A 10,363-nucleotide genomic window follows, 5' to 3' on the forward strand; every position below is an offset into this window, starting at 1 on the left:
GCCATCAACGTAATGAGCATTTCATGTGTCAAATGCAATAGACTTGTCTTGATAAGAAGTGCTTCCAAAATAGGTAAGCGTTAAGCTCAGAATCCTGTGTTGAATTCAAGCTCCTTACAGGCTCCAATGAAATTTGTGCTTCGGTCCAACCTCAATGTTTTGACAGGTCCCCTTATGGCGCTGAAACGTCTGAGGCCGTTGAAGCTTGCAGTTGTCATTGTCTCTATTACTTCAATGTGCACGGCTCTGGTGCTTAAGCATGTAAACATGATAGCCCATTGCTTATTCTGAACATATCCTCTTGTTTTCCGAGCTGTAACTGTCCATGTTCCAAAAACATCCAAGCTAACATGAGAGAATGTTGGTTCCATAGACAGCCTGTCAGAGGGCAATTCTGACATCTTCGGATCTTCCATCATACCACTTAGTCTTTTGCAGACTACACATTTATGTAATACACTGGACACAAGTTGTTTCCCTCCAATAATGCATAGTCCAGCTGCTCTAACGGCGCCTTCAGTAAAATGTTGTCCTTGGTGTGCTGGCTGCTCATGATATTTTCTGCCCAAGAGTGTGGCAATTTGTGTCTTGGGAATGATCAGAGGGTGTTTTTCATCAAAAGTCATGTCAGTCGAGGAAATACGGCCACCGACCCTCTATTTAGTCCGTCTTTGTCCAGAAATGGGGACAACTTCCGGAGTGAGCTTTGTTTGGGAATCCGTTCTCCTCTAAAGAGACATTGACACTCCCCTTTAAAGGCATCATGTTGGGCATTTTTGATTATGACTGTCACTGCCTGTGCATCTTTGTGTTTGACGTTGTCAACCTCTGTTTTTGAGATGCGTCTTGCTTTCTTGATTAGAGTCGAAACTGCATGTACCAAAGATTTCCAAGTAGAAAATCTCTGAAACCGATGAGAACCCAAAAAGCCTTTCGTGACATTTGTGCTAAAAACTGTCTCCTCTGACTGGATTCCTGGATCCTCCTCAGGATGTAGCAACTCAAAGGTGACAGGATAAGTACTGTGATCTTGTTGGGTTTTTGTTAGAAATGCTGGTCCTGTAAACCAGTTGGTATTTTTGAGAACTCCCGCACTTGTTGGTCAAGTGCCATGTTCAGCTGGGTTTTCTTCAGTGCTGACCTAATGCCTCTGGCTTGGATCAAATCATCCTCTGATGCACGTTATTCTGTTGGACACATACACATAAAATCTACGTGCAGTGTTGTGAATGTAGCCCAGCACTATCCTACTGTCTGTGTAGAATCTGAATGACTCAATTTCAATGTCCATTTCGTTTGTAATAAATTTTGCCAGCTCTGTAGCTCAGACAGCTGCACAAAGTTCAAGGCGTTGGACCGAGTGAGCTGGACGTGGAGCCAATTTAGATTTTGCCATAACAAATCCCACGTGACTTTCTACGGTTATGTAAATGGTCTTCAAATAAGCAACAGCTGCTATAGCTATGACTGATGCATCTGAAAAAAACAACCAACTCTCTGTAGGTTGTCTGTGTAGACAGTGAAACTGAAGCATAAGGTCTTGGAATGTGTAAGTCTTCTAACTCCACCATTGAGTCTCTCCAAAGTTCCCAGTGTTCCTGTTTTGACAATGGCAATGACGCATCCCAGTCGTACTGTTCGACTGAAAGCTTTCATTAGGTTTCTCCCACTTGTGGTGAAACAAACTGTTCACTGTGGACAAGATGCCTCTTCTAGTCACATTTTTATCTTCTCTGGAAACAGAGAAGGTGAAGTGGTCCATCTCAATGTTCCAACTGAGCCCTAGACTCTTTTGAAGAGGTAGGGGTTCGGTTCCTAGATCAAGGTCTTTCAGATCTTTGGCTCGGTCTTCTGGAGGAAATGCCTGCATGACATTTCTGTTGTTGGTTGCTGTTTTATGCAGTCTAATGTTTGACTTTGCCAGTGCCTCTTGATGTCTGCAGAACATTAATGGCCTCTGCTTCACTGGGGAAAGATGCAAGTTCATCGTCCACATAAAAGTTTCACATGACAAATTCTCTTGCTTCAACAGTGAAAGTAGCAACTTCCAGAGCAGCTCGTCTGGTGATTGCTGGCGATAGACTGCTGCCAAACATGTGGACTGTCATCCTGAACTCTTTCACTGGTTTTAGCATATCATTATTTTTATACCAGAAGAACCTCAAGAAATTACGGTGTTTCTTACAGACCTTGAAGCAGCAGAACATCTGCTGTATGTCTGCTGTCACTGCAAAGGGTTCTCTGCGGAAACGGATAAAGACTCCAACAAGACTGTTGTTCAGGTTGGGTCCGCTAAGAAGCACATCATTTAGAGATGTCATGTTTGGCACTTGAGTCAAATACCACCCTTATCTGGTCCGGTTTTTGTGGGTGGTAAACGCCAAACATTGGCAGATATAAGCTTTTCTCACCTTCTTTCAAAGGTGGGGCAGGTTCAGTTTTATTTTCATTAAACATTCTTTGCATGAAATAAATGAACTGTTGTCTCATTTGAGGCCTTTTGTCCAAAGAACGTCAAAGAGATGAAAGACGATTTATGTCTTGACACCGATTATTTGGAAGATGGTTTTCCTGTGGCCAAAAAGGTAATGGTGCCACTCATGTGTTGAATTTATCTTTGTATACTTCCTGTTCAAAAGTTTAAAAAAACATTTGTCATCTATTTTAAAAGCTGGTTTGTCATCATCTTGTGTTCTTTGGAATAGCTGACTTCCAAAACAGGCACATTTCTTTGTATGCACTTGGTGTAGCCTGGAAGGCTCAAGTTTGGAAGGCGACAACCAGTTTTCTCCTTGACATTTATGTTGTTAGGGCATGGTGTCAAAATTGAGACTCTTCCATTTTGTAGGATGTTGGTCTTGTAGACACCAACACTGGCAAGCTTGTGTACACTTCCAAGACAAGACGATTACTTTGCTCATCTAGCACCACATACATATCAACTGCTTTCTCTACTTGGCCTGCTGGATATGCCTTGACCAAACAAATTTTAGAGCATGACCTTGTGCTGACTGATCCACCACAGATTTTGGTGCATTTTGACGTCACATCAGGCACGTTTTACGTTATTTGTTGCCTGCCATGATGTTCAACGGCTACAGGATCTTTCATTCTCAGAGGAATGGGTTCTGGATGTGGAGCTGTGTTATGTCTATCTCTGCCGCAAACTGTGCATTGAACAGCTGTATGACAATCTTTAGCCAAGTGATAGACAGATGAACAGCACGTGAAACAGATTCGCTTGTCTTTTAGGAAAGCTTTTCTTTCCTCTAACGTTTTGCTCCTGAAGAGGCAACATTTTATAAGGGGGTGCAGCTTAGAATGTAGTGGACACTGTTTATTGTAGTCAATGTTTTTTTTTCAGAGGATGAGTGTGGATTGTTCTCAACATCACTAAAAATTTCTGTCTTCTTGACAGATTTGGGTTTGAATACTTGTTTTTCACTATTTTCTCCATTCTAGGATCAAGGCTGTTGGAGCCAGTGATAAAGGAGAAACTAGGGTCATTACGAGTCTTAGCTTCCTCATTCACAAACTTGACAAAAAAGACAAATGGAGGATATGATACAGCATCATCTGTCTTGTATTTTTAAGCAGCTGCTGCAGCTGCTATCAAATCACATGTGCAAACATCCGATTTGATACCAGACAGGTGTTTTTTTTCTTTTTATATGTATATATGGTCTTAGATTTTAGATGTTCTTAAAATGTCTTAAAATTCTTCTGCAAATCAGTCGACATCATTATTAAGGCATGTTCTCAACTTTTCATTAACTTGAACTAAAATTAGCTGCTGCCAGTAAACTTGGAAACTTGGAGACCACCATCACATCCCTGTGAGTAATCAGCAATTTTAACTGCACCCCCTTAGTACACACACCCTTTATTCCTCAAAATATACATTCCAAAATAAACACACACACATATGCACACACACGCCCTCACAAACACAAGCATTTCACGAGGAAGGTGGGACCTTGGACCATCTGTCTCCTACCCCATCCCTGGTAGGGGGTACTGGGCCCTTGGCAACGGCGGCCGTGTTCCCTGGGTGCTGGCTCCCTGGGCCCGGCAGCCCTCTCTCCACGCAGGGAGAGGGATCCCTGAGCTTTCTGGCAAGACCAAGAGCCGGGGATCACATCACACCTGAGCCGGGGGGTGTCCGTGTTCCTGTGGTGTGGGTTCTGGTCCTTGCCTCTGAGCAATAGGCCTCTGCAAATTTACCAACTGTGGGCGAGCCTGGTCAGGCCATGTTTACAACACCTCTTATGGATCCCCTCTTCTCCTGGGTGCCCTCCTCCTGGGCGGGGGTGGCTGGCACCTGCCTTGCTCCTTCCTGGACCAACCGTGGGCCGGGTAGGTGGCTGCCTGGAGCGCGGGGCGAGTCAGGTACAAGTCCTTGCTTGTACCAGGGGTTGGGGCAGGGGGATCCCCAGAAATCCTGGGTAGTGATGAGGTGCTCGTCTGGAGCAGTGAGTGGTCTTCTGGGGTGGGGCCCTGCGTTGGGCCCGCCAGGCGCGGTGGGGGGGCTGCTCTCTTGGTTGGGCAGGAGCTTGCACTCTCTGGCCCTTGCCTTGCCTTATGCTGCTTTATGGTTTACCCCCCTCCCTTTCTACAATCACCCTCCTACCCCCCCCCCCCTCTCTAGCATCCCTCTCTCTTCTTCCCTCATTTCCTTTCGCGTCCGGTCCAACACCAAAGATTTTCAAATATGATTAAAATGAATAAAGTTCGGCCTTGATTACAAAAAGGGGTTTATTCAGACATATCTCTGTTTTGTCTGAAGTTTCATGAACCCCTGTTGTTAAATTAAAATATGTCCAACACAAGAGGCCTTCAGCTCTCATCTGTCTACCCAGCTGTTGGACAGGACAAGTTAAAAAAAAAAGAAAAAAAAGAACAAGGGCCATCACAGCAGCATCACAGTTATGTATTTATCACTTTATGCCAAAGGAAAATCAACAAGCATAAAAACCTAGTTAATTGCTTTGCTCTTGTAAAGCTGTGTTTTTCAACCTTTTTTGTGCCACGGCACACTTTAACCTTGACAAAAATCCCGCAGCACACCAGCATTCAAAAATTTAAAAACAGGAGAAAATCATAATCTGTATTGATCTTCAGCCCCTCTGCAATGTCACGTGCATTTTTGTGATAATTGTGGCAGAAAAAGATGGAAGTTGCAGGTGTTTTTTTAAAAGATGTACCAAAAGTTAAGTTAAAAAAATGTAAAACTGTGTGTTTGTTGTGGTTTCAAGACATTAAACAATGAAGAATCATAGTGCGCTGAGATGCTGTCACTTAAACCCAATGCATCATGGGAGATGTAGTGAAAACAGCCGCCAAACGCTGACAGACTCACTTCTCAGAGCTTCATTATTTTGTTCACTTGCTCCACGGTCTGATACCGGATTCTGTGGAAAGCTACTCCGCTAAAGACGTGCTTTAGCTGGTATTTTTGTTGGAACTAAGCGACTTTATGAGCAGAATCGGAACAAGGAAGTGAAGACTTTAACCAGTTCTGATTGGTCAGAAAGATGACGTGGGATTAAGCCCCCAAGAATGATTGGTGGAGACAGTTAGAGGGGTGGGACTTTTCCAAAAACAGAGCTGAAGCTACGGCTAAATCACTGTACTGTCATTCTTATCAAAATGTCTTTAATAGAATCAAATAAACACAAAGAAAAAAGTATTTTATGATCTTTCATATTCTTGACTACTCAGTGTTTTAACGGGGCCTGTTTGGATGAATACAGAGCTGATATCCTGGAGATGGTAAATGTTTTTAGATCAGTGAATGGGTAATTTCCCACGGCAAACCTGACCATCTTCACACCGGTTGAAAAACACTGTAATAAAGGACATTTTAGGTTTGCCTTGTGGCTTGTCAGTCTTTAAATTTATTCTATTTTGACTTTCTGAATGACAGTGATGCTAAACGCTGGCTGTTTGCCCTCCACTTTCCTTCTATGTAACATCTATGGGTTTTTAGAACAAAAGCTATAATGCAAAATAACAATATTGAGTGAAGACCTAAAACAAAAAAACATTCTTTTCCTGTAAATACATTTCCCATTGGTGTTTGAATTATGATTATGAAGCTTTTAACAAAAATCCCAAAACTTAAATGTATTAAAAAGCCATATTTCTGTCAAAAGAACAGGCAGACGGCTGAACCCAAATGCAGCAAGTTTATTAGATCACCTAAAAGTCCACAAAGGCTAAATCAGGGTCAGGCAGGCAGGCAATAAGATAATCAGAGGAGAGACTGGGTGGTCAGGGTCCAGGAGAGAGTCGAGTCAGAGTAAGGGTCAGGAGACAGAAGTTCGGCAGTGTGGCAAAAACAATAATGAGAGTCAGGTGTGTTGCATCCAGGAAGTGCATGCTGAGGTTGCTGGGAGATGAAGTGGATTAGTACTCTGAAGATGGTTCCCCCGGTGACCAGAGGGGGAGACAGAGTTCTGACTTCTGACAATTTCATGTTTATCTGAAGCCTCTGCTTACAAAATCTCCTCTACAAACAAGCAAGATTTATGGCTCTCCCAGACCTGTAACTTTCTCCGTAAAAGGATCCTCTGTCCTCCACTCCTTACCTGTATTAATGCCACCTGTTTGAAATGACAGTGGACAACATACTTGATGGCAGCAAAAATGATCAAGCCATCATTTCAGTCAAATGTGCTAGAGAGGAAGCCAACAATTAAACCACGTGTCATGGTTAAAATTTGTGGGCATTCAATTTTTTTTTGTTAAAATAAAAAAGACTAGAAAGAATCAATGTGGAAATGATTTAACATTAGTTTAGCTGAGTTAACCTCAACCAGAGGCTCTGAAACCACATGGGGCCCTTGACCCCATCTTTGTGGCTCTCTGGTTAAAAAAAAAATAATAATGTTGTAGAATTTATAAAGTAACACATATTTGGACAACAAGGCACAAGCAAAACAAAACCAATGAGTTAAACTTTATTCAACTCATTCACGAACACTTGAAAGACAGTACATATCACTTTGCCAGGCTCTTGACTATTGGGTCTCCGTAAGACTTCAACAATCTATTAAGCAGTGCTACTTTGTAGTTAACCAAAGTTGTAGTAAAATATTTTAACAGATTTTGTAGTGCCTTGTTCCACAGAGAATCAATTGGTGGTCCGTAAGCACAGCCAGAGTTCATACTTAAGGCACACAGGATTATAAAGTAGATTACCTATACTTAAAAAATTTAAGAATTTTGAGTGTGCCTCAAGGTCTGGAAAATAAAATATGGGACACTTGGTTAGCTATGATTTACGCATTACTGGTTGAGATGCACCAGCAATGGTAAAACAAGCTGTGCCTTTATTTTATTTTTCACTGCTGACATTACACTACGTACATTTGCTGCATTGAGAGAATCGTATGGTACATGGCGTGTTTTATGTTGAAAGGAAGTCATGCAAACCTCTGGCAAAAGTTATTTCAAATTTTGAAGAAAAAAAGCTAATTTCTCATTATGTTGATCTTTTATTTATGCCAAAAAGCAATGTTTCATTTATATTTATCATAAAAGCAAAAATAACAAATTCAAAGCAGTGTCTTATTTTTTTAAAGGGGGAAATAAGACTTTTTGGCTCCATTCGGGTTTTTAGTAAGAAATCAACCCGAACGGCTCTTAAGGTGTTGAAAGTTGCAGACTCTAGACTGTAGATACAGCTACTGTATCTACAACATTTACAGGTCATGCTCAGTGATATGTTGAGAATAGCTTGAGTGATACACAGCAGACAGAAGACAAGGAAAAGCAGTTTACAGGAGGTTCTCTCTGTTAATATGCACAAATTTAAAAGATATTCTCTCAGATAGTCTGAAACAAATATAAAAAACCATCCCAAATAATTTGGAAATGTAGTCGTTGCTGCAGATTCTGCCTTTTTCGAGAATAGAAGAAGAAGCAACCAAAGTCTACTTGTGTTGTCTTAACGTCTTTATTTTGCTGTTTAAGATTTATTTAATGGCCTTTTTGTAAATTTGTTTCAGTTTTTACTTCAGTAAAAGCAAAAGGAAAAATATAAAAAACCTTAGCTGAAAGAAAACATCTAGAAAGAACAAGAAGAAAAAACATACACATTTCAGTTGAAAGAAACTGTCAAACTCATTAACACATTACATTGCTCTTTTAAAGTATCTTAAGTTTACAATGTGGCTTGTCATTCTTTAAATTCATGGTAGTTTCACTTCCTGTATCACAGTGGTGCTCAACGCTGGTTTACCCTTCAAACTTCCTCCACCTCTCTTCTATTTAAAACCCAGTGTTTTTCTGAACACAAACTATTATCCAAAATAAGAATAATAAAATAACTTAAAAAGTACTGATGCAACATTTACTTTTGCTTAAAGATGGAAAATTGTTTGACATGGGTTACAAGGGAAGTTTTTGCAATGCTGGAAATTCCTATGCGTCACCATAAACTGCATGATTAATTACACATTTAGTTTCAGTATTATTTTTACTTGTTGATGATGTTGTTCATTATGTTGTGCTGAAGGTACAGACTTTATTTAGCTAATAATTCCAGCTGTGCATGATCTTCAAGTGTTCAGCATGTTTAAGACTCATTGGTTTGGTTCACTGTCCCATTACATTTTGATGTGGCTGATAGGTTGGCAATTATTGACACATTTACTATTAGGGATGCCCCGATCGGAAATTGGGCCTGATCACGTAGTTTCTGACTCGATCGAAATCGGATGTTGTCTCCAGATCAGGTGCTACAGAAAGAGGTACCTGGATCCAAATGCAGCAGGTTTATTAGCTCAGCTAAAAGTCCACAAAGCTAAATCAGAGTCAAGCAGGCAGGAGTCAATAAGTAAGGTTTAATGGCCGACAAAGTATGCATTATTACTTTTTATCGCACGCCGTGGAAGCCTGGACCGGTTCAGGCTGACCAAATTAGCCAATATGATCAGCCTGAACTGGTCCAATAAGATGTTGGTCCACCTTTTACAGATATTACAGCTTCAACTTTACTGGGAAGGCTGTCCAGTAGGTTAAGTTTGTTCAAACCATTGGTGACTAATCAAACAGTGTGTGTTAACAATTGGCTCTGACATTGTTTCTCTCTGTTTCTCTTGTTCCTCTGGCTGCCGTGTGCGGGGGGGGGGGGGGGTCTTGGTGTGGGGATGGCTGGGTACTGTCCCTCCTTTTTACGTTCCATCATCCACTTTAGAAGAACATAAATCACAAAAGAACATAAATTACGACATATATTACGAAAAATACTTTTTGTAATATAGTGTGAAACCCCCCGCCCTCAACGGGTAGATTCTCACCCTGGTCAATGAACTGTAGAAAACATGGCCCCTGTTTCTCATCCAGTAAAAATAAAAAAGAAAATTTCTATGTCCTCTGCTGCAGCTACACATATATCTTTGTTACCTTTTCACCTGTACAGAGTTCCCTCATTTATTGCAGATGATGTAATCTGTGAAATCCACGGAGTCTGATTAAAGACGTTTATGGCAGTAATACTACTCACTGCCTAAATACACTTTTCTCAGACAGACATGAACATTTTCACTCTTTTCTCTTGTTTGAAATCTCAAACCTTCATGGAAATTAAGTCCAGGATCTTAGAATCAAAACAAAGAGATGATCGTTCACAGATTTCTGTTGATCTGAAAAGCTCCGCATTTCTGTAGAAGACACGCAGGAGATTAATTGACAGGGTATCCTGCCAATCAGGACACAGAACAGGGTGCGCCGTTTAAAAAAAGCAGCATCTAAAAGAATGTGCTAAACCGGGAAAGATGAACTGCGACGTAGAAAGGAAGACTGTCTTCTGTTCTATCTAACGGGGATTTTAGAGGGTTTCAGATCGGGACACAGACTGCAGAAGGGGGGAATAAAATGTCAAGTCTTGATCGTGTGGGCAGATTAAAAAACAACAAACATGGGTCTCTGATATTGTTTAGTGGGCCGGACCAAAGATGGAGGCAGCAGGCCAGATCCAGCCCGCAGGGCGTAGTTTGCCCACCCCTGGGTTAGAGGCTTTAAGTGCTGACCTATGTGGTAAACTTAATGATAGATATTTTTCACTGCTTTACTGCTCAGCTATTTGAGGAATTGTACGACAAAGTTTTAGGGACATTTTACAAACTTTCTTTTTTAATTACATGTTTTAAAGTGATACATTTATGATTTTAAAAGTTGTAAATTTACAACTTTAAAACTCATAAACGAGAAAAACAGAGAAGTTCTGTTTATCTGTGCTGCAGTCGAAGATTAAAAAAAAAGTTCCTTGCCTTCCTTTGCTATCTCAGAGGAACCTAGATTGAATGTTGACTTGCAGTGTTCCTGTCCTTTCACCTTGTTTTGTTCTAATCTGCCT

This window comes from Oryzias latipes, chromosome 1 (assembly GCF_002234675.1).
Source record: "Oryzias latipes chromosome 1, ASM223467v1".
In the NCBI taxonomy this organism is placed as follows: domain Eukaryota; kingdom Metazoa; phylum Chordata; class Actinopteri; order Beloniformes; family Adrianichthyidae; genus Oryzias; species Oryzias latipes.